The sequence below is a fragment of the Equus asinus genome, chromosome 24 (assembly GCF_041296235.1).
Source record: "Equus asinus isolate D_3611 breed Donkey chromosome 24, EquAss-T2T_v2, whole genome shotgun sequence".
NCBI lineage: Eukaryota > Metazoa > Chordata > Mammalia > Perissodactyla > Equidae > Equus > Equus asinus.
Window position 1 is genome coordinate 54,244,972 of NC_091813.1, and position 24,812 is coordinate 54,269,783.

Genomic DNA, 24,812 nt, shown 5'->3' on the forward strand with positions numbered 1-24,812 from the left:
TAAATGAAAAAAACCCTCCAGAAGTATACTTGTATTTAGTGGGTTTGAGATAAGGATTAAAAAACAAAGCTTTCTTTACCCTAAGCAAGTTAAATATAGGGAAGATTTTTCAATTGTCTGTTACTGTATGAATAATGTGATTAGATTTTCATTGAAATGACAAAAAGAAGTAAAAAATCATAAATTTATGTGTTAGATTAATAATAATATGCTTCCATATATAGTATACTAGAACTTGAGAAACATTAGAAATAAAAATTTTAAATAAGTTCTTCTAGCAATAAAAACATGAGAAACGATTGAAAACTATCTATCCTGAATTGTGCCAGAGATGCTTTGAGATCCTGGGTGGGCTTTTTCTGAGCTACAAATAATCTCTGATTTATTTCTGAGCTGCAGCACTTCTCTGATTTGTACGTTCTGTTCAGCTGAGGCCATTTCTCACTTCCCTCTTACCATTTTAGGTTAAGTTTGACCACGCCGCTGTAAATGTTTTCATTTAGTCCTTCTATTCTCTTTCCTGCCTTGATATCAAGGAATATTTCTTAAAGATAATTTGAAAGAAGTAGTAGACTAACAATTATAGAAAAAAGCAAGCCTATGAATGTAGATATGTATACATACATGCATGCATGTATGTTTCTACGTATATATTCTACCCAGAAAGGCTAGCTGATATGAAGAATTTGGGGAAATGAATTTCTAGATACCACAAACACTATAGAACAAGAAAATACTTGTTTTTAAATTAATGGGGGCCGGCCGGTGTGCTGTAGCAGTTAAGTTCACACGTTCCACTTTGGCGGCCTGGGGTTCACTGGTTCGGGCCCTGGCCATGGACCTACACACCGCTCATCAAGCCATGCTGTGGCAGCATCCCACATAGAAGAACAAGAAGGACTTATATCTAGGATATACAACTTTGGGACTTCGAGGAGAAAAAAAAAAGAGGAAGCTTGGCAACAGATGTTGGCTCAAGGCCAACCCCCCTCACCAAAAAAAGCATACCTAAAAAAAAAAAGGGTGAGTTTTATCTCTGTTGAAAAAATTAATTAATTAATGAATTAATTAATTAATAGAGTATTGTGCTACACAATGAGGATTAGAAAAATACAGTACGTGGCTGATGAAAAATTATATTTTAACTATCAACTTTAATTAATTAAAAATGAGAATTTCCAATATTTATTCTTTGTAAAGCCATGTTTGAACCCAAAGCAGCTCTTTAGAAAGAATAAGAAATAACAAGAAATATTTTGCATCCAAAAAGAAAGCCTATACCTGAATTTTGACTTTCTAAGGTAATGGATATAAAAAGTGGATCATTTTCTGCTCACATTAGTGAGCACAAGAAAAACTATTACAGTGTCTGATCGTCTGAGTGACCACATGCTAATTGGATAATGCCTGTCTTATATTGACTGCTTTAACTCTCAGGTAAATATCTCAAGAGGAAAATACGATGAATAATATGATTAACAGAAAACTTAATTTATTTAGATATCAGGCTTTTCTGGTAACCCAGGAAATGTTCTGGTAACAATGCAATTATATTAAACAATCTTAGATAATGGCTGCATAATATAAGGAGTACTCTATTTCTATTCCTTCTGTAAAGCAATTGTGGTTACAGTTGGCATCTTTGAGTGTAAATGCTGTTTGTCTAATACCAGGGCCCCTGAAAAGTTGGGTAATAAGTGAGATTGATGACTGAGAACCACGAAACTATCTTGGAATCACTGGCCTTTCTGCAGCATCCGGAGCATCCATCTCCGTCCTCTCACTCTGAGTATTGCATAATGGGAAGAGTACGGAATTGGAAATCTGGTGATCTAGATTACAGGTCAGACTGCTTCTAACTGGTTGTGTGACTTTGAGCATCACTCATAAATCTCCTAGGTTTACCTATTTTATTGCAAAATGAGTAGAGTAAATTAGATTGCCATTGAAGTTCCTAGCAGTCCAGCTCTAACATTTTGTGAATCTAAGAACATCTCTGTTCATATATAAAAGATATATGTACTTTGAGACGAACGAAACTACTGCTATTCTTCTGCAAAAAGTAAATATTTGAATTTAATCCACAAACTTTGGATTGGCTACATTTTTGCCCATTTATATCGATTGTAGGCTCATTTCTAATGCCAACTTGTAAATTTTTCATATCTACTAATTTGAAAGCTACCTATTTGGCACATATAATTTTTTTCAGAAAGATTCAAAGATGAATACTTAGCAGATAATCAGAATAGTCAAAATCTCCAGATTCTCTGTTTTTTTTAATGTGTTAAAAATTCCTAGCCCTGATGTGCTGTTTTACTGATACAAAGAAAATCTAGTACAAATAAATGTCCAATTAAACGTTTCTTTCATAAAATGATTAGCCCATGGTTTAGATGACACAGAAATACAAGGAAGGACATATGAAGAATTTAACGTGAGCATAGCATAAGTGGAATACACATGACTGTGACTATCGCCAACTGATTTATTCCTTATTAGAAACAAATCCTCATTATAGAAGTCAGGGAAAAAAGGATGCAAATAGTGGGAAATACAGGATTTCCAGTTACTGTTTATCTAATGAGTTGGTCACCATTGGCTAAGTGGTAGCATACCTCTGAGACAAGAAAACTGAAAATGGACAATTCATTGTTCCTTAAGGAGCCATTGTTGACTTAAGCATAGATGTCTAAACTTTTATGCAATTTCAGGTGATCCAATATGCATGTATGTATTTCCCCCCATACACAGTGCAATCTCATCTGGAATGGAATCAATTATGGCAGTAAATAAAAGAATCATCTTATTATTAATGATGAAAAGAGAAGTTAATAGTTATTTGAATATTTACTATGTGTGAGGAGCTAAGCTAAACATTTTTATAATTATTATCATATTTTATTTTTCAAAACTCCAGTGAGGTGAGTACTATCATTATCTCCGTTTTGTAGACGAGGCAATCAGAATTTAAAGATGACAAGTAACTTGTCCAGGTTTACATATGTAGAAGTGGTATTGTTGGTTCTCAAATCCAGATCTAGATGACTCTAAAGCCAATTCTTTTAATCAATGTACTATACTGTTTGAATATTAGATCAAAACAGTGTCAGAATGACCCAAGAGAACTAGCCTTCTAGAATCACAGGATGCGCTGTTGGCTACATTATATTCAGTGAGCAGTCCATTTCAGTCCTTGGTTGGCTAATAGCTAGGATGTTTCTCTCTCCAAAGCTGCTGAAGCTCCTCTCAAGCAGGAAGTGAGTCTTTCCCTTTATCCTCCAAGGGGGCTAGCGTAATTGGGAGGCAACATGCTATAGCTGTTCCACTGCTAAAATTTTACCTTAAAATATTTGATATATAAGTTCTCCCACAATATTTTTTAAATTTAGCTATGTGAAAATCCAAACGAATTGGATGAACCCGTTGATTGTACGAATAGCAATTTTCAAAATATTCTTCAGAATTGAAGAAGAGGATGGGTAGTGGAACAATGTTGTTTTCCTCCTGTTTTTGACCCCAAACAACCTCTGTTTACAATTCAAGTATCAATTGTTAAATAATTAAACAAGGAGTCCATTTCACTGAGGTAGCTCTAATGCCTTAGTGGCCTGAATAAGCAAACTGAAACCTAAGCCAGAGTTGATGTACTCCAATTTCAGAAAGTGAAACTTAAGAACAAACAATCACAAACAGCCAACTAGGCTTTCTCAAATAAGGCAACTGCTTAAGAAATAACCAATCAAATAATTGCTTTGCTTTGCTTCAAGGTCTTCTCTACAGAAACCTTGCCCCAACTCCTGTCAGTGGAGCGCTTCGAAACACCTTTGGTGTGATGCTGCCAAATTCGAATCCATCGATACTCAAATAAACTCTTGAAAATTTTAATGTGCCTCGCTTTAACTTTTAACAATTTTCTGCCACTTCTTCCCTACAATGCCTGTGTACAAAAAAGAAATTAGATCAGAGAAAGGTAGAAGACAATAAGGGAAATGATGTTTTCCATTTACTATTAACAAAGAGAATAAAATGAAAACTTTCCAAAAAAGAGGGTTTGGGAAGATATTTCATTTCTCTCAAACTTCATTTTAAAACTGTTTATAAAAATTTCCTTTCCATCCTATGATTATCTAATAAATAATACATGTATGTGATTCTAATGTCCATTAATAAGAGATGCTCAATATTCCTATTTCTATAAATTAGTTCAAGGCTATCTTCTCTCCTCTTTAATTCTACTAATTCCTGTTTCATCTCTTGTTACTATGTGTTTCTCTCTAAAAAAAGTGTAAAGTAGAATACAGTTCACTGTCTGTAAGAGTAAATACTATAAAAGAATTTGAGGAAGTAGCTTTAGTGGTGACACACACAGCTCTTGCTTCTAAATGACACAGAGCTGCGGGAAAATTGCAGAGATGTTCTTATTTGCACAACAAACACAGTAATTGTTTTCCCTGTGGGATTGGAAAGCCTGGTAAATATAATGTTTATTTGCCCACAGTATTCTTTTGGAAAACTAAACTTATTATCTTATTTGGATAGATATGTTGTCCAGAATTCTACCAGTGACATGATTTGAATTATCTTTCTCCACAAAAACTATTAGCTGACTGATACCCTCGAAAGGTGAGAAATATGACTTTACATAAACAGTATGTTATGAGGACATTTATCTTTTTTAACAATATTTTTTAAAACTCTACATAAATATTTCCGTATGAACTAAGTGGTTATCTAGCCAAAGAGATGTTGACATATTTCTAATTATTCATCCTTAATGATAAAATACAGACATTTGTGAATTACAGACTTCCTGGGGGGGAGGAATCCATCTTTTAGATTTTATAATGGAAAAATGATGTTTTGCAGTTTATATAAAGTTAACATTTTAAAATTAAACAAACACATATTGCATTTTAAAATTACTTAAAACCAGTAGATAATAGGAGATTTCAAAAGACAATGATATGTTGAGTTATTAGTAATAAATTTCTTGGCTCCAGAAACAACTGTTATTCTAATCTTAGATGTATCATATCTAATATTTATCTATAAAATATGATTTGAAAAATCTCATGGCTATCTGGCTACTTTCCTAAAAATTCTTTTTTAAACTGTTCTAATTCCTAGATCAGTAGTAATGAGCATATAGTACGTGGCTAATATATGCTATTGATGGGTTGAATTATATCATTACAGTACAAAAATTTTATTGTGTTTTAATGAACTGGTTTTCTGACAATAAACCATTTACCTATTCTCTGTTCTTAGTCTTTTGCCATTATACATTTTAATTTTCACTTCAACAATGGTGATGGAAGCAAGAAATCATTTGCAAGCAAGATACTGAGACACATGAAATTACAACATAAATATAAAATTGCAAATGATAAAAATATTTGTCACCTTTTAATTCTGATGAAAGTTCTAAAGTGATTAACATTGCTTAACTTGTTTTGCTGGTGCGTTTTTGGTCTACTCTCATCAGAAATATGTAATGTATTTAGATTTTACTGTTTTTAACAAACAATTCCAAAATTTGTATGCCTTAAGACAGATGGAGTATCCACCATCTTGAATGTTTCCCTCTCTGTGTCAAAGAGCCTCTCACGAAGACAATTAAACATTACACCTGAAAACGATGCATAGAACTTGTTTACCAGAACTACGTGGAAGTATCAAACACTTACAGAGGATCCAAAAAGGAAATTCTGTCATGTTCCCTGGAAGATATAGAACTAAAATTACTTTTTGAACAGCAAAATGGCTACTACATTGTTCATTATATTTTTTGTTGTAATAGCAATTTATATATATTATATATTAGTAGAGTATAGTGACTAAAATTGCATATTCTGGAGATGGAATGCTCAGTTTTAAATCCTAGCTCTGCTTCCTAGTTAGCTGTAAGTTGACCAAGTTACATGATTTCTTTGTTCTTTAGTTTTCTTATCTGGGTGTATTAGTATCTTCCATAAAGTGTTGTTCTGAATATTAAATTTAGTAATATGTGTAAAACACTTAGAACAGTGACTAGCATAGAAATTGTTATAATTTTGGCATAAGAGCTCAATGTGGTGTCTTAAAGTCATTTCTCAATGTCACTGTAGATAAGATTTATGTTTTTCATGTCAATGTATGTGAGTGCTTTAGGATTTACAGTTGGATTAGATCTAAGATTCAAATATACTTAGTGTATAGAGTTAGATGAACTGTCTTCTTTCTCCTGAATTTATGTGCATCCACAAATTCACATGAAGATCTGAGGGAAAGCATCTCAAATGTGACCGAGTATGGGCTGTGTCTTATATTGGCAAATGTAGCAAGGAGAACCTTCTAAGATGGGCAAAGATAAGTGCAAGAAAGGAAGGGGATGGATAAGTCCAGACTCTGGCCAAGAAGCAAGGCCACAGTTTCTGTCAGGGAACTGCAATGAGTAAGAACTAAGGACTCCATTTTTTGTTGCAAAGGTGGTAGGTAGGCTCCTGGTTCTGTCTTTCTTGGCAACAACTTCCAAAGCAGCAGCAAGAGAAACTGATTGGCAATAATGAGGAATGATCTCCTATTTCATTTAAATGGTTCATAAGGAGAATATTCACAAAACTACAACAGAGTGTTGGTATTTGTCTACTTTTGTGAATGCCTTAAATCTGTAGGAACTTCTTAGTCATATTCTTAACATGGATAAATTCTCCTTGTAAGAAATTTGATCTGTCATCAAAATTAATGACTGTAATCACAACATGGATGGTTAAACTTGGTAATGCCATTACAAAAGTATGTGTTACTATGAAGTAATGATATTGGAATTGTGTGGTTCTTAAAATAATACTGCAGGCATTTCCTTTAAAAAGTGAAAAAAAAAAGTTTTATATACGAGCAGAATTAATCCCAAAACTGATCTCTTTAAAAGTTAGCTTTTATTTGAAAATATAGATATGATGATATGATGATAGTTTTATTAAAATAAAATTTGCATATATGGTTATGTGGATTCATTGACCAGTTGTGCATTTATTAACTAAATTATGATTTATGGAAAATATACTAAAGGAACTAAATGTCTGGGTTTGGTATAATAAGCCCATACAGGACTAACAAGCCACAGTATACATTCTGTAAATATACAAGTTTTATTGGGAAAAATCACATAGTAGAAAGAGAAGCACATGGTTACTTGGTATTTAGTATCTTTGACTAGGTCATCTAAATGAGAATTCCTTGCTGTTCATTTTCTATCTAGATCCCTAGGCCAGCTATGAGTACATGTTGGCACTGACATGGATCTTTTACTCTTGGTTCCCTCCAAATCTCTAAATAGGACAGTATTGATAAGGAAAAAACAGCACAGGAAAGTGAAAAAAATTCTGATCAATGGCTCCATTGTGATGCTCAATCAGGGCTCCTGTGAGCACTCTAGATCAGCTGAAAGGGGCCAACTCCTCCTTAATCCTACTTCCTGGAATAAAGCTGGGCCAGGTCAACACTGCTGAACATGTAGCTGCTTAGAGCTTAGAGTCCCGGTGAAGGGAACTTTTTCATTCCTTTCATTCTAACTTTTTATAATGCAAGTGTTAGAAATGCTAATGCATATGAATTCACTAGAGCACTGTTTAGACACCAAACTATCTGAGTATATTTTGTGTGCATGAAGTGGGGGCTAGATGAATTTGAGCTTGGATATGATGAACTTGGGTGAAGTTAGGATCAGGCTTGTAAGCAAATAGAGCTTCCCCACTTCTCACACACTCTCCAGTCTCAGAGAAAGTTAATCTTAGGTGCAGATTGTCCCATTGGACCTTTAGAGAAATAAAAACTATGTCTCCAGTCAACCTATTGGAATCCCTTATCCCCATCCTACTTGTCTCTATCCACGTATTTCAAGCCATGTCTATATAACCTGAAAACTTTAGATCTGGTTTTGAAAAAAAGTCAATCACAATGACCCCAGAAATCCAAAGCTATGGTCACGCTTCCAGTTTCACCAAAATGTGTCTTTCCTTGGGGCTGGCCCCGTGGCCGAGCGGTTAAGTTCCTGTGCTCCGCTGCCGGTGGCCCAGTGTTTCGTTGGTTTGAATCCTGGGCGTGGACATGGCACTGCTCATCAGGCCACGCTGAGGCGGCGTCCCACATGCCACAACTAGAAGGACCCACAACGGAGAATATACAACTATGTACCGGGGGGCTTTGGGAGAAAAAGGAGAAAAATGAAATCTTTAAAAAAAACAAAAAAAAAACATGTCTTTCCTTGGAAATCAGCGAGCAAATTATATGTTATATAGTGCATCGGTTTATTATTACTTATCTGAAACTCTATACTAGATATATTTTAGAATTTAGAGGATTTTTTTTAATTTTAGAAAGATATATTCTATATACACATACTATGAAACACACTCTATGGGGTTTGGGGCAGTGCTCCACAATCAAACACAATATTTGTGCAGCAAAATATATAAATATTCAGCTGTTCAAACTAATATCCAATTGTCAGTTGAGGTCATGTTTGCCGTGAATTCAAAAAATTTGGTCTTTAGAGCTTTTTAGTTTTTGAATTTTTATTAAATTACATTTAATGATTGTGGATCTGACTTGCAGATTTGTTTTAGGAACCGGAAATAAGGACAACTCAGATCTGTTCACCTTAACTCAAGTGCCCACAAAATTCCCAGTCGAGCATCTTAATGGATCACATGAATGGTTATTTTAAATGGCTGGGCTCTTTTTTCCTTATCAATACCAGCCAATTTTGTGATATTTGGAAGGCACCAAGTGTAAAAGACCAACATCAGTGCAAACATTACTCGGAGCTGGCCTGAGAAACTAGCCACAAAATGTGCAGCAAGGACTTGTTCAGTTGGCTGAGTCAAAGATACTAAATACACAAATCTGGACCAAGCGTTCAGTCCCAAACCTTAATACTCTTGAATCACCCAAGCAGATGCTTGAATTTGGTAATTTTTGAACTCAGAAAGAACTTTTCATTTTCCTCTGGGTATTTAGTGCAATGAAAAAATGGGAAAATGCATGCATAGGGAAATAATTATGAGACATGCTTATTGGAAACATATATGTATATATGTACTTAAAAGTGGTATTATGATCACTTGAAACTAATGAGATAAAATCAGAGAAAGATAAATTTCAAAATTCTGTTAAAAATATCTGAATATAAATCAGGAGGCAATAAGATGGCACTCCCTAAAGCATGGTCCTTCTCTTTAACTTATTCATTTATGTACTCATCCATTTATTCATTCAGCCAAGTCAGATTTAATGAGTGCTGGGTTACAAAAATCAACATAACATTAAGCCTGGCTTTGAGTTTTTCACAGTCTTCATCAAGCCCTGGACTGTCCATGCCTTCTCTTTAGTGACAAGTGTACTTTCAATTAGTGAAATCAGGGGTGTCTTTAAATTTGAAGAGTGAGTTCTTTGTAGCTGATAACAACTTTGAATTTTAAGTTAATCGAGACCTAGGTGTAAAATTCAAGTAGTCTAGCTCTGGCTTCACCTCTTTTTTTTTTCTCAGCAATGTCCTTTCGTTCATCCAGTCTACAACAGAGGGAGTGCCCATTATTGTACTCACACAATAACCTGTCGCATAGTGATACAAATCTATTTGAATACAAACCTTTAGAGAACTCTTGGAAAAACTTAGTAAATCTTTAATTTTACCCTTCTCTCCTTCTCTATCATTTGGCTACTACATAGATTCTGGGGAAGAACCTGAACCTCCATGGGCACCAAGATTTGAGTCTGGAAACTAATTACCTCCTGCCAGTTAATAGATTTCTTTTAACCTCCTCAGGAGAGGGGAAAAAAATGTTAAACAGGAGACTTCTAAGTTAAGCAGGACTGTTGCTTTGAAGTTCCCCAATGCCTTGTGGTAACATTTTTAAAGTTTTTCCCCTTTTGACAGTCTAGGTTGTTTTAAACCACTTATCACAGAGCTTAGCACTCTATTCTCCTGGAAACCTTTTCTGGATAATCCAAGATCATAATTTAACATTCTTGCAACTTGTCAACTTTGAGTTGAGTTTCTTCCCTCAGAAAGTATAAGAACTAAGGCACAACAATGTAATGGGTTAATAGGAATAAAATCAATAGGAATATCAGTAATATGTTGATTAAATTGGCTAACTGAATCACATTTTTTAATACCTCTTTTTTTCAATGATTTCTTGTTAAAAATAATTAATGTGCCCAAAATATGCCTGAAATATGTTAGAACACAATCTTAACTAAATTGGTGGCCTATACTAAATGTACTAGGAAGCTTCCTCTGACTGGCTCTCACTTCTTGCTGTCAACCCCTCCACTATTTCTCCAATGAGGGAACAAATGTGCTCGTGAATGTCTGGTATTGACCTAAATATTCTTGGTTTTATTTATGTCTAATTTCTCTCTGTCCCACTGGCACACCCCTTATGGGGTTGATTGAACCTGTCTTTTGAAATACAATGCTCTTAAAAATGATGTGAACTTGACTTTTTTCTTCTTGATTTTGACAATCAAGAGGTTTGTAAATTCTGTTGATCAGAGGACCAAGTATTGGTTTCATTGATTTTCTCTTCTTTTCTCCTTTTTTTCGTTGATTTCTACTTTACTTTTTTACGTTTTATTCTCCCGCATGCTCTGGGCTGATTTTTCTCCTTTATTCTTATTTCTTAATAGAAAATCTTAGGTTATTGATTTAAGATTATTTCTTTTCTAATATAAGTATTTAAAAGCTACAAATTTCTCTCTGGGCATGGCTTTATCTGCTTTTTCTATGTGGTATTTTGAAATCTTACCAGATTCTAAAGATTTCAAACATGGATTCTATTCATTAACCCATTTGATACAAATATAATTCAACAATCTCTGTTTACTGTTCGAAATAAAAATTAAGATTAGATGAGACAAAGAATTAGTAATCACAGCATGACTGAGAATCACCCCACCCTACGCGTGCACCTGTTTTCTAGGGGCCACCAGAAAGTCCTCTTTCACCTTGAGTCACAGTGAATCCTATGGCTGTCACTCTGACTACATCCAAGCAGCCTAGAGAGGGCTTCACAAACACTCTCAAACTTTTTCTTTTTCCTCTTTTCCTCCTTCATATTTTGTTCAGCCTCTTGAACTTTACAACTCTCAAGAACAAATCTTTTTTTGGCAGAAAGCTGCATGAGTGATAATTCAACTGAGCAGTGTCATCCACCTGAAGGATGACACTAGAAATTGCATGATTTGTAAGGGAAGAAATTGTCGCATTCTGAGTGGTGTTTCATTATGAGTCTGAGCCAGAGTGTATGTTCACACATACTGCTCCTCTCACACCAACCCCAAATTATCCTGCCTCATGACATGCAAGTCATGAATGCTCATGCAGCTATAGCTCAAAAGGGCAATTTATATTTTAATTAATGTTCTCAGAAAGGCTTAAAGGTGAGAAACGCTATAACTTGTTGGAGGTAATTCAATGAGTCCTACATTAATGTTATTTATTAGAGTTGCAGCCAGTATTTAGCATTTGCTTAGTTTTAAATATAAATAGATTACTTCAGTTTAATTCATAAATTATGAACTATATAAAACAAGTACATTAAGGATTTATTATTTTCAATATAAAAATTTCTCAGGATTATTCAAAAGCAGATTTTTAGTGGTGAAGGTGTTTGCGTATGATTAATCCGTTGGCAAAGAGTCTAAGGCAAGGAGAATCTTAATACTGAGATATTAACTTTGTAAAACTATTAAAATATTTAAAAAATAAATTAGATATGCTCACACTTTAACGGTTCTGTCTATTGTGAAACAAGAGGTACATATTTTTCTGGAAAAAGCAGTGGAACGGGACAAATTGATTTTAGCAAATTATGGATGCTTCGATAGTCTCTGACAGTCCTCATTTGCAAATGAAGAGCTTGTTGCTAAGGTCTCTTCCAGTTATAAAATTACAATTTTTTTTAAATGGAAGTTTCAATATTCGTAATTCATATATATATTATAGATGGATATAAATTTATATCTTGTTTGATGTGATGTGACCTTTGAAAAAATTACTGAATAAAAAATTTGTTTTAATATTATCTATATATATTATACTTGAATTTTAATTTAAATTGCCTTTATTCATATAATTCAGTTTTATATTAATATTTTCATAATTTCAAAGCCTTAGAAGAGCAGTCACATTCAGTTATATCTTCCAGAGGGCAGAATATATAATATTACTAAGTAGATATCTATCATTTTAACTCTTTTATTGATTTTTCCCACATTTTTGGAGTTATTTTCTTACTGGCTGCTGTGGGGATTGTAATATGCATTTACTCATCACTATTCTAGTTCAGATTAATACTAACTTAATTCTGGTTAATATGGTGGTATTATAGGCATTCAGAAAATGTAAGTTTCTCCTCACCTTAAAAAGCATAACCATGGGGATTTCTGGGACTTTTCTGTTGTTTTCTTTTTCTTGTTTTATCTTTTGCTGCCTTAGCTAGCACAGCAAAAAGAAATGAAGGGATCCATTGAGCCCACTCTCCTGGGGCTAGATTTATCATTTTTCTATTTCACTAGTAATTTTTACCTCTCATAACAGATCACCACTCAGCTTCTGTTTCATATATTGGTGATTCCATAGATAACTAGGCATTAGGGCTTCAGCATCCCCATCTCTCCCTCTTTCTTTTCACCACACAACACTTTAGTCACATTTCTGTGAATGGAGGTCATTCTAACAAATTCCATCATTGCTATTGCTTAGGTTGGGGGTCTCAAGTCCACTCACGTATTTGATGATTTGCTAGAAGGACTCTAGGGGTTTGGAGGCTATTATACTCATGGCTGTGAATTATTACAGGGAAAGATACATCACAGGATCAGCAGGGGGAAAAATACACATCTGGCAGAGGCTGGAGGAATCCGCGCTACAGGCTTCTTACCTGCTCCTAAAGGGGACACGCACACCACACTCCTTCTTCCATCAGTGAAATGTGTACTACTTCTGCACAGGGAAGCCTGTTTGAGACTCAAAGTTCAAGGTTTTATTGGGGTCTGGTCACACAGGCACTCTGCCTAGCCACAGCTACCAAAATTCAAGATTCCCAGAAGGAAAGCAAATGTTCACCATAAATCACATCATCTGTACAAACAGTGTAGGCAGGGAAGTACAGAGACCTGGTTAGTTTACAAAACGTTCTAACGCTGTTTCCTGAAGCCGGCCAAGAGCTAGCTCTGCAACCAAACCATTCAAAGGATTAGACCTGCTATGCTAATTCGGTACTGAATATCCTCTCATGCTGTCATGACTCAATTCCCACCCACTATTTGGCACTAAGCTAAGTCTTTAATACATGTTGTTCCATTAAATTCTCCCAACAACTTAGCGAGGTATATATTACTATTCCTTTCTACTTTTCTGATGAGAAAACCAAGAACCACAGAGACAAAATTAATTTCAAAGGTCATATAACTAGAAAGAGGTAGCTAGGTTGACTTTAAAGTCAATTTTGATTATTACAAAACACCCACATGGTACATCTTCAAAAAATATTTACTGAATGAGTGAATGCCAAGTGAATTGGGGCTAAAGGGGCCATACTATTGAATATTTTCTATATGTATAGAGTCCTGTATTCTCACTGTAATTCTGTGAATTAAGTAAAGCAGCATTATTATTCCCAATGGGCAGAAGAGGAAAATCAAGAGCTGAAGTGTACTGAAATATATAGCTATTTATTATCACTTACAATTTAAATTAACTTCTTGACTCATTCTACACCAGGAAATATGTGTCTGCCATTACAACTGTGGTTTTTAAATGCTCTAATTAATATGCCCAGGCACTGTTAGAGACAGGAAAACTGCTTGCAATTTTGGAGGGAAGTAAAGCTCAAAGGATTAAAAGCTCTACCTTCTTTTAGAATGCAGGTCACTTGAGGAGGAAAGCCCCTCTAGACTCTGTTCTTCAGGCGTGAATGTAAATCCAGAGCCCAGTAGTTGGCCCACACATCACATCAGGGCAGGGCCACTCAGATGTGGCTGGCTTGAACTTCATGGTTCTCACAGAAACAAATTCATTCAGACAATACTCCTCGTGATTTTTTTCATTGTAATACTAAATGCTGACATTTGTGCACAAAAATATACAGAAAAAGAAAAATGTTGGAGGGGCCGGCTCCGTGGCCGAGTGGTTAAGTTCCGCAGCCCAGGGTTTGGATCCTGGGCTTGGACATTGCACCACTCGTCAGGCCATGTTGGGGCGGCATCCCACATCCCACAACTAGAAGGACACGCAACTAAGATATGCAACTGTGTACGGGGTGGGGGTTGGGGAGATAAAGCAGAAAAAAAAAAAAAAAGATTGGCAACAGTTGTTAGCCCAGGTGCCAATCTTTGGAGAAAAAAGAAAAAAAGAAAGAAAAATGTTGGAGGTTAATCCAACAATTAATATAATTTAGCAAGAGAAAAATATTATCTACAAAATAATTTTCTTTACCATCTTTGAAATAATCACAAATATTTCTCCCTAAAAAGTAAGAACTAGGAATTCAAACATTACCATGGAGGTGCCTTAAGCATCTCTTTTGGTTACTGAAAGAGGCTGGCTAAGAATATACCACAAGGAGTGCACTTTTAGAGAAACCTTAGGTTTCAGGAACTGTTAATACAGATTTCCTTTCTGATATCTTTCTCTCTCCCTTGAGTTTACCAGATTATCATAGTTAGTACAGATTTTATTATTTACTGTTAGCCTCTTAAACTAATAAAGGAGCTCTAAATCAATACAAGAAACATCACCGAGTGCCTGCTATCAATTAATTAAAAAGCTTTCTAGGTGTTTTAAGGTGTAACTAGAGCTGAGAACTGTTGAATTAGAGGATATGCATTCTATTGTTTATAGACCCTTTTCCATTAACAGCTGTGATACATTTCTATGTCATTGATACCAAATGAGTATTTTCTATAGCTAGATAGCAGTTCACATGAAATAAAATATAATTTTGAAGAATACAAGGCATGCTTTTGTATAGATGTCTTTAAATATCAATTTAAATTCTGACATGACATTTCACACAGAGAATTTAGAAGACTGAAGCTTTCGGTTTTGTATAGAGAATAATAAAAAATATTCTTGCTGGCAAACAGTGTTTTTCAACTTAGATGATGACTTGTCTCAAAGTTGGCAGGAAAAATAACTAAGCTTCTGAAATCAGCTAAGAGATCTATTTATTCGTCAGAGTCCTGAAAGGCAGTGTCCTTGTCTTTGCAAATGTTACTATATTGATTAAAATTTTCATATCTAAGTTCTTTGGTTTGGCTTACAATGCCCTTTGCAAACTAACCTCTTGTGAATTCTGATTCTAGTGCCTGAGGCAGCCATGCTCTTTCATGATTCCATAAGGTTGAACTATTTTGATCTTCCAGAAATCTCCTTCCTCATCTATTAAGACTCAATTCAAATTGGGGACTTAACACCCCTAAGTTTTTACTTCATACTTTCTAATCAGGACTAAAGGTCGCATCTCAAAATATTGAAAAATATACTTCAATGTATTGTAATCTGCCTGATTATAAGTCTATCTAATTGACTAGTTTGTGATCTGCTCCAAGTGAAGCAGTCCTATCTTTCTCATTTTCACATCACGTAAACCTAGTCTAGTAATTCACACATTTATACAGGCTGCTCGGATCGTTTTATACTCACTCTTCTGTAAAGAGATTGAATTTGGAACTCACACAGTTTCACATGTTGTGACTGTTGGAAACATCGCTTAGCTGAGTGAGTCCATAAACAACGGAGCACATTAGAATCGTTGCTATAACACAGGGCCTTGTGCCCAGACAGTCGGGGTCAGTGGACTAGCCAGGGGCCTGGTGACCTGTATTGTAACACAGATACCCGGTAATTCTCATGCAATGGCCGTCAGGAAAAATGGCTGAGAATAATGCTAATATGAAAACCACCAACTACCTCATGTGTCTTCCTTTTTATTTGTTTATTCGTTAAATACTTATCCAGTCTGGCACCTGCAAGGGAACATAACAGCTCTGGTGTTCACTCTTAGGGAGATGACAGTCTCACAGTGGTGCAGATTCTAAATGACCACATCCATAAAAATATAATTGGGATAATAAGTGCTATGAAAGAATATATGAGGAGCCTAATCAACATTTTCAAGGGGCAGAAAAAGCTTTTCTGAGAAATGCCATTTAAGAAAGGACCATACAAAAATAAATGGAAGCTAACTAGGTGAAGAAGTTACCGGAAGCAATGAGGCGACAGAAAAGCATTTCCTATAGAGAGAAATTCATCTACACGGTGAGGCAGCAAGACTGAGCCTGCCACTTTGAGAAATCTGGGGACCCTGTGACTGGATCAATGGGGATTTGTGCAAGTTAAGTTCAGCCAGTGTATGGGGAGGGGCGAGGAATCATTCAGGCTTTGAAAGTCAGGTTAAGCATTTTGATTATTACTTCAAAAATAATGGAAAGGATCTTAAAGATTTTAAGCAAGACATTCACATGGTCAAATTTAGATTTTAGAAAGAACACTAGCAGCTGTGTGAAAACTCAGGGGGATGGGGGTGGAGGGTGGCTGTGGTGGGGACAGAAGTGGAAGCAGGAAAGCAAGGTGAGGAATGATGACATCTTAGACTATGGTGACAGCCAGAGATAGAGAGAAGTGGACATAGTCAAGACATATAAAGAAGTAATGATTGCTCTTTAGTCCCTCAGAAATAAACGTGTTTCCTCATTTCTTTCGAATGGGATAACTGTTTTGCCTCATGTAGGAGAGGGTTTAGGACACAGGGCTGCTAAGTATTATTAGGGTGTGTACAGGGCATTGCACTCTTAGAAGAAGAAATAACTTGAAATGGAAAACAGGAATGCTTTGGATCTAAAGGACTCAGTCCTAGCCCTGAGATCCTCACTGATTGTTCCCCTAGTAAATCTCAAGGTCTCCATTCCTGAATTCCCCAGAAGGAAAATAGGGGCAGTCTTCCATAAACTCAAGTTCTGACGTGGATTCATAGTATGAGACTAGTTCTTATTTCTTCTGGAAGGGCTGGTGGACCTACAGTGTTATTTGATTATGTTTTAGAAAACTGACTCTTCAAGCTTAATAAAAAAATATTACCAGAAATTCATCTGACGTACTACCATAAAATATCAATAATATCTTCATTTTTGCTTTTCAGACATCTTTGCCACATTTTGTGATTTGTTTCCCTGAAACATTTTACAGTGAATGTTGTAACACCCTTCCCCCCTCAAAAATCTCTCCACCTAAAATTAGACTTATTGCTGAATGATAGCAATATAGTTCTTCTATTTTTAAAGTATAGATGATAAGAAGTAACTATCAAAATGACAATTTAATTTAATGGAACTGTACATTTTACTTCAAGTGCCATACAGTCCTTAATTTCTTGGAAGTGATTGATAGGGATAAGTCTTAACACAAAGATTTTCTGCAAATATTCCCAGCTTCTCCAAGAATTAGCCAATTATCCATTTTTTGATAATTTATTCATTCAATTCATATTAGTGAGTGTTTACTACACACCTTAGGTAGGTATGGTGCTATAGAAGATAGCATAGGCCCATTATCTGTGGGGAATGTTGTCAGCGAAGATTTACCAGAGGAAGTAGCATTTAAGATGAGATTAGAAGGTGTGTGTTAGTTTCCTAGGGCTGCTGTGACGAGGTACCCAAAACTAGATGGCTTAAAATAACACAAATTTATTGTTTCATAGTCTGGAGGCTAAAGTCTGAAATCAAGACGTCAGCCAGGCTGTGAGAATCCTTCCTTGCCTCTTCCAGCTTCTGGTGTTTGCAGCAATCCTTGGAGCTCCTTGGCTTGGGATGCATCACTCCAGTCACATGGCCGTCTTCCCCCTGTGTCTTCACATCGACTTCTGTGTGTGTGTGTCTGTGTCCAAATCTCCCAATTTTGTAAAAACACTGGTCATATGGGGTTAGGCCTATCTTACTGGTCTCATTGTCACTGGATTACTTCTGTAAAGACCCTATTTCCAAACTAGGTCCCATTCTGAGGTACTCAGGGTTGGAACTTCAGCATTTCTTTTTGGGACGAACACAAGTCAACCATAACAAGGAGTAAAAGTTAACTAAGCTATAGAAAGTAAAGCAGGAGCAAGAGAATTCCAGAGTTAAATGAGCCGTGATCATTACTACCTTGAAATTCACCCTGAAAATAAGAAAGCAAATGTGGTTCATCAACAGGAGCATTTTATATTCTTCAGAATAGTATCCCCAACTGCTCTGATTAGTCTTACTGGATGGAATGGAAGGGTTTTAGTTAATGGTGTATAAAAGTGAGACTCAGGAATATTTCTAACACCCACAGTTGGGGACTTCCTTCTCTCCTTTCTTTCCTCCCCATCCTGCTATCAGCTGCCTCTCTGAGTCACTGTTCAATCACTTGTTTGTAGGGGTGTCTGAGTTTTTCATTCCAAGAGCTTATCCCATAGGCAGGGATTCTCAACATTTGCAGCGAGATACCTAGGACAGAAGATGACCATGTCTGACATTCTTCACTAGCTTCTAGTCCTTTCTATTTATCCCAGGAGCAAATCAGAGTGCACAGGAGTGAAAGTGAGTTTATTAGAAACATATCCTTGATCGAAGACATAAAATATCATATTTATTTTTAAAACAAATCACTGAAACAGCAATACTTGGACAATCATTATTCATCTATGTCTTGATAGACGTCACAATCTTTGGCAACACCAAGCTCAGACTCTGGTCTTAAGAACACCTGAGAATTCATTCATTACAATTCATTCATTCATTTATTCTTCTAGCCATCAATTCAACTCACACTTAATTAGTGCTTGACAGGTGCCCAACATTGTGCTGGGTGGTAAAGACACAAATGTGAGGAAGCCACTGACTTTACCCTTAAGTAGTTTGCAATTCATGAGTAAGCTCAAAGGAGAGCATGAAATAACCATCATTCTGTCTTGATAGCACTGACGTCACCCCATCAGAGGCCTTCACAGAAATATCTGAGAAATGGAAAACAAGGTTAAAAATGGTCAAGTAAAGAAGTATAAGAAGAAAAGTTTCTTTTGTATCTTATCTGCAGACAACTTGTATTTCTCAGCATTTTTCCAATTAGCTGGTCCAGCGCCCTCCACCAACAAATAAACTTGCATTTTTTGTAAATTTTCCTTTTAAAAATGTTCTTCGAACTCTCAGTTTTCTCAGGTCTGTGGAGGATAAGGAGTTGATTCTAGGAATATGAGGTTACATGGTTGTAATGGGCCCCACGCTTTTTGTTTCTTTAATGTGAAGGAATGCATTAATTGGAAGAAATGTCATTATGAGGGGAGTGCGAATGGGGAAGAATTTGTTATAACAAATGAATCCTGTGAGTTCTCAGGCACAGGGGTTAGAAAGTTGTGAGGACCCAAATGCATGGGGCAGTAAAGTGGGAAGTTTAGGCGCCAAGTGTGGAGAAGAAATTTTCGGGGTCATCAAAACATGTTCTGATTAATGAATCATAAGAGTGGATGGGATATTTTAGGACAGAGAGAATGCCCACAGCCACACATACCCCGTCTCAGACACTCAGTGAAAGTGGACTTCCTGGTCCCTTTTAAGTGGTAGGGTTAACATCTTCCCGGTTCAGTGCTGTGGGCTGCCCCAGCAAGATTATTGTCGGTGGTATTATTAGCCCTGCATTTAGGAAAATAATATCTTCCATGAGAGATGGGGCCAAAAAATTATATAGCCATTATTTCGGGATGACGTTGTAAAATAAAGTAAGAGAAAATGTGTGAAGACTATAAACTGTAATATGATGCTTATCTTTGGCCCACTAAAATTGTCTGCTGCTCTTTTTCTGAGGATGGAGGGGAAAGTCAGGAGAATAAACGTGTAATGTCTCTAGTTAAGTTGAAAACCATGACTACATCTTGTGATCCTGACAGCCACTGAAAAAGTTTTAGGTGCCTGTCATTGGCTTAGGCAGGTAAACTCTATGAGAAAATTCAGAAGGAATTGTTAAGAAGATTCAAGTAGAAGCTCATTTCTTAATGATTCTGATAATTAAAATGTCATCTTCAAAGTGTGAGGGTTGGCATAGGTGAAGAAGGAAGATAGAACTTCTGGGAACAAAATCCAGCGTTGAAACTATGTCCCACTGAAAAGTTAATTGCTTCCCAATTGCTCTTAGAGGATGTACCTAACAGATACATATACATCGGCTAAGGGAACCTTGACCTTTTTACTTAAAAGAGCAAGTGATCCACTTATACTCTTAGCTACACTGCAAAGCCATACTTTATTAATTTAACCCTGGAAGGTACATTTCCAGTTGTCTCTTCCCAACTCCTAGATTTCAGCAGAGGCAAAGGTAGTCACAGCACACATGTATTAGTGATTTAATTCCAACTATGATAGTCTAAGTCAATTTTTAATATTTCCTTAATGACCTAGGAAAACAGACTATCTGTTATAAAGTGAATGGCTATTTTAAAAAAAAAAAAATCTGTCCAAGGATATACACGACATTCAAAAGGAGTTACATATCTCCCTGTAAATGCCATTTGTCCTGTGTAAACTGGGAGAGGAAGTTTTCACGGTTGGTATTTCATTCATTTATTTGAGTGAATACATAGAGACTTACCCTGCAGCTTTTTCACTCTCCTCCTACATCAAGATATTAATGGGCTTCCCTGAACTCGAAAGGCCAGAGGACAAAACAAATACACTGTTATTAGGCTTAATTCAAATGTGAAGCTGTTGTAAGCATGAGGTCCAGTGTTGGTACTGAAATTCCCTGTATATCATACACCTCCTCAGTGGTCACAGTACCTCAGCCAGGATGGGATAAAACCATTCATCATCAAATTTTAGAAAACATTATTTCTATGTTGAACTCCCAGGAAGCTTTCACTGCAAACTATAAAAAATAGTTAACCTGACATTGCATCATTTTCTCTCTCATAAGTGCATCTAAAATACCTATTCTAATGAAGGCTCATTAAAGAATTTTTATGTGGAAGAATTGACTATTAGATGGTTTAGTAGTGTTCAATCAATTGGTCTTTTCCTAGACAGTAATATATAAGTTTTTAATGAATTTAGCAATTTACTCTATGATTTTCTCCCCATAAAGCAATGAGTTATGATTTCACACAGGCAAGCAAGATAAATCTCTCACTGATGATGGCTGATTTATAACAAGCCTTTGTAAATTGAATATTCATGTTACAAAAGTTCTTTTAAACATGAATGATATATAACGACATCCATAACTCATTTTTCTTCTTTTGCTTCTGTTCACTGCAACACTGGTGTATTTCTTTATTCTCCTTTCACTTTTCTATGCTTGATTTACAATTTCTTGAACTGGAAAATATATTTTAATATGCAGTAAGGTGTGTGTGTGTCATGTGTATATGCATGTTATTATATCACTGTAATCAGAGTAGCTGATTAGATTTTGAATGGAGCATAGCAAGATTAACATTTGAGCTCAAGAATAAAACACTTCGATTATCACAAATCCTGAATGAGTAAATAACTGATGCAAAAGCTCACATGCCCACACTATAAATCTTGGATGATAAGGAGGAAGGTTTTCTCTTTTGTATTTCAGGACCTAAAATATCTTCTTGGTATTCTCCATTGTACTTAATTTTTAGCCCTTTCATAGACAATCAAATTGTTTTGGGTATGCCTATAAGAACATCAGAAAGTATTCTGATTTATTGGTCACTTTTGTGACTGATATTTGATCCAGATAGTATTTGTAAAGTGACAAATTTCATATAATCTGAGTTTCTAAATTTTCTTGAAAAATCAGAAGATGGCAACGTTGAGCCCATATGCGTCACAATAAATAACTGAATGGTTCTCAGTAGCAGCATTTTTCAATAAGAAAGTGAAAACTTTTCCCTAACCTAAACATTGCAAATAGTTGCAAGAGCCAGGGAGGCAAAGTAAGTAAGTGAAGTCAGCCAGACGTAATCCATTAGGGTGCTCCAGGGTTGCAGCAAATGCACGTCCTTTCCTACAGGAAGCAGCTACTACTCTGCACTCTGTTTATTATGAGGGAACAATGTCTCAATGTTGCCACGTCTGACTTTTCAAGAAAATGTGGGAACTCAGATTATTATGTGGACTTTCCCAGTTTCCAAGCACTGTATGGGTCAAATGTTGGCAACTGTACTTAGCCCGCAGCACCAGTTTGCAACTCCTAAGGTAGAAGACTGTTTTTAAAAAATCTTTATTAAGGAGGATTTCAAACATATATAAAAGTAGGCAGAATAGTAGAAAGAACTTTCTTGTGCTCAGCAAACATCAGTCTGTGACTAGCCATGTCCCATTTATATGCCATCCACTTCTCTCATCTTGTATTGTTTAGAAGCTGATTCCAAACATCATATCATATCATTTGTAAATATTTCAGACTGTATTAGAGTTGTTTTTAGGAAAATAAAATGGTAATATTTTCAGCAAAAAGAATATTTCTACCAGGTCACATGAAGAAAACTGATCCACCAATATTTTATCTGATAAATCACCAAAGTTAAAAACTTCCTGGGCATCCAAAATTACTCAAAAACTCAGTACAGTTTCTAAAAAGCAAGAAACAATGATATGGCTGGCATTTGGATTCCTATCTCATTCTGCTATCTTATGCCAGTGAGAATGAAATAGGGTATAGGTTGATTTTGGCACATCTTGGATAGAACTTGTGAAAAAACTATCATTATGATTCCAAATTCCAGTTCATTTATAATAGTTATTAGAGACTCATAATGAAAATTCTAGTATTCTATTGACATCTAGATGAGCAAGGGCAGAACTCATGAGAGAACGAGAGCATCTTCTTGTGCCTTAATGACAAAATCATGATATTTAGGGCCTAACTCAGCTGATAACTAGAGCATGTGAAATGGCTTATCCTCTCTGTGATTTCTTTGCTCTGGAAATTAACACCGTGTAAATCTAACAAGGGTTTTGAATGCAATGGATGGTTTTAATGAATACCCATCTGAATTCTACTGGTTAGAAAGTTGCCCATAAAGAGTTGGAGAAACTTTGGTATAAGCTGCTCTTACTTATTTCCAGCTTATATTGTGAAACACTAACTATATGTACATGAATTTTGTAATTCTTTAAAAAATCATAGTTACATTAAGTGCAAATATATTTTTACCATAAATGTAAGAAAAGTAGATATCCCCAGAGACCCCATTAGAAATTGATTTGAATAAAAGCAGCAGAGGATAATTATTTGCCATTCTGAATAAGTTTTCTGAGAACATGCATCTTATTCTAGAAAGCATTTTGCATTCAAGATTGCTTTGCTCCTAGACAGTAGGCACTAAATAAAAGTATACTGAAATTTTTAAAAAGGAAGGAATTTTATATAATTACTATGTGTTTGTTCACAGGATGTAGCTATTATAATGATTTTCCCAGGCTCTATGCAGTGGTTTTAAAAATGAGACTACAACAATCATACTTTTTTCCTTTATTTTCAGATTCAACTGAATTGTTGAACTTCATTAACCTTTTTGGAAATTTAGAAATATAATAAAACTGCTTTTGAATGTTCCCTTTAACCTATGATTAAGATGAAACAAATTCAAAGCAAAATGGAATTGAAATTAGGCAACACATACATTTGTGGAATTAAGAACGTAGTCTAATTTCATGCCATGGTGACTTTATCAGCTTGCAGTAGCACGGGGGTAAGACTCTTGGAGATAAGAACAAGTATAATTGCAAAGCTTCCTTTTAATTACACTTACATAAACAACCAAACTTCATACCATTTTTGGCAGTCTAAACCTGGATACTCAGTACTTCCTTCCAGCGGGAGGTAGACTTGTCAGTGGCCTGCTCACTGCCCCCCTTGTGTGGTAAGGTAGAATTGGGGAAGACAGGAGAGCTTGTTCTGTTGTTTGGGTGGCTGGCCCTCTCAGTTACCACTATTCCTGCCGAAGCTTCATCATGCAACTGCCAATCATCCTAATGAGATGCACCTGGTCTATCGAGCGCTGCTAGAATGTTCACAGACACAAATTGCATTCCCAATACACTAACAATTTTATAACTAGCTACCAGGATGTAGCACTAAGAGGCTGAACAGCAGACGAGTCACTAATAACAGGAACTGCTTTATGCAAGCACAAAATAACAGCCTTTCCAGACTCTTCTCACTGCTCGTTTGCTTTAACTTTGCTAAGAATGATAGTCTCTGGTTTAAATAGAAATGAGAGGGAGGCCTGCTGGGAGCAGAAACTTGTTTCTCTCTCGAAATCAGTTCTGGTTTAAATAAAAGAAGAAAACATGGATACAGGCCAGTGAGAAATGGATGCTATACTGTGATGTTTGAGGGGTAAGCATCTGACTCCTATAGAAAAAATAATGTAATAAAAGAGATTAATATATTAAATTCTTAGGAAAATGATTCGTATTTGATGTGGTTTTCATATAACTTATTTTAGTTATATCAAATATAGAAGACAGTTATAAAATATTTACCATGTTGCTATTTTAGCTGATTTTTATTTCCTCAAGATGTAGTAAATACGTGATATTTTCACTTATATCATTCCAGAAAATAGAACAAAATATCCATATTAATGACAAATTTGTGATAAAAATTCTTATATGAAAGCATTTTACTTCATAGCATACGAAGCATAATACTTTGCCCACCACTGAAATGCAATTGTCTCTGGGCTGAACAACAGCTAGGTTAGTTTCATAGCCTAGAACAGCAGTACATAATCGAAAGTAATCGACTTCCCCAAGCCAGGGTCAGA

The 24,812-nt window shown here is 35.7% G+C and overlaps 1 long non-coding RNA gene across 1 annotated transcript in view; it reads right to left on the reverse strand.

Annotated features, from left to right (window-relative positions):
• Positions 1 to 17,568: 17,568 nt before the first annotated feature.
• LOC139041847 (uncharacterized) overlaps positions 17,569 to 24,812 on the reverse strand; it is a 257,958-nt gene continuing 250,714 nt past the window's right edge. The window contains exon 5 of the long non-coding RNA XR_011497854.1: positions 17,569 to 19,028. This is a non-coding gene — a long non-coding RNA (uncharacterized lncRNA). The remainder of the gene's footprint in view (positions 19,029 to 24,812) is intronic.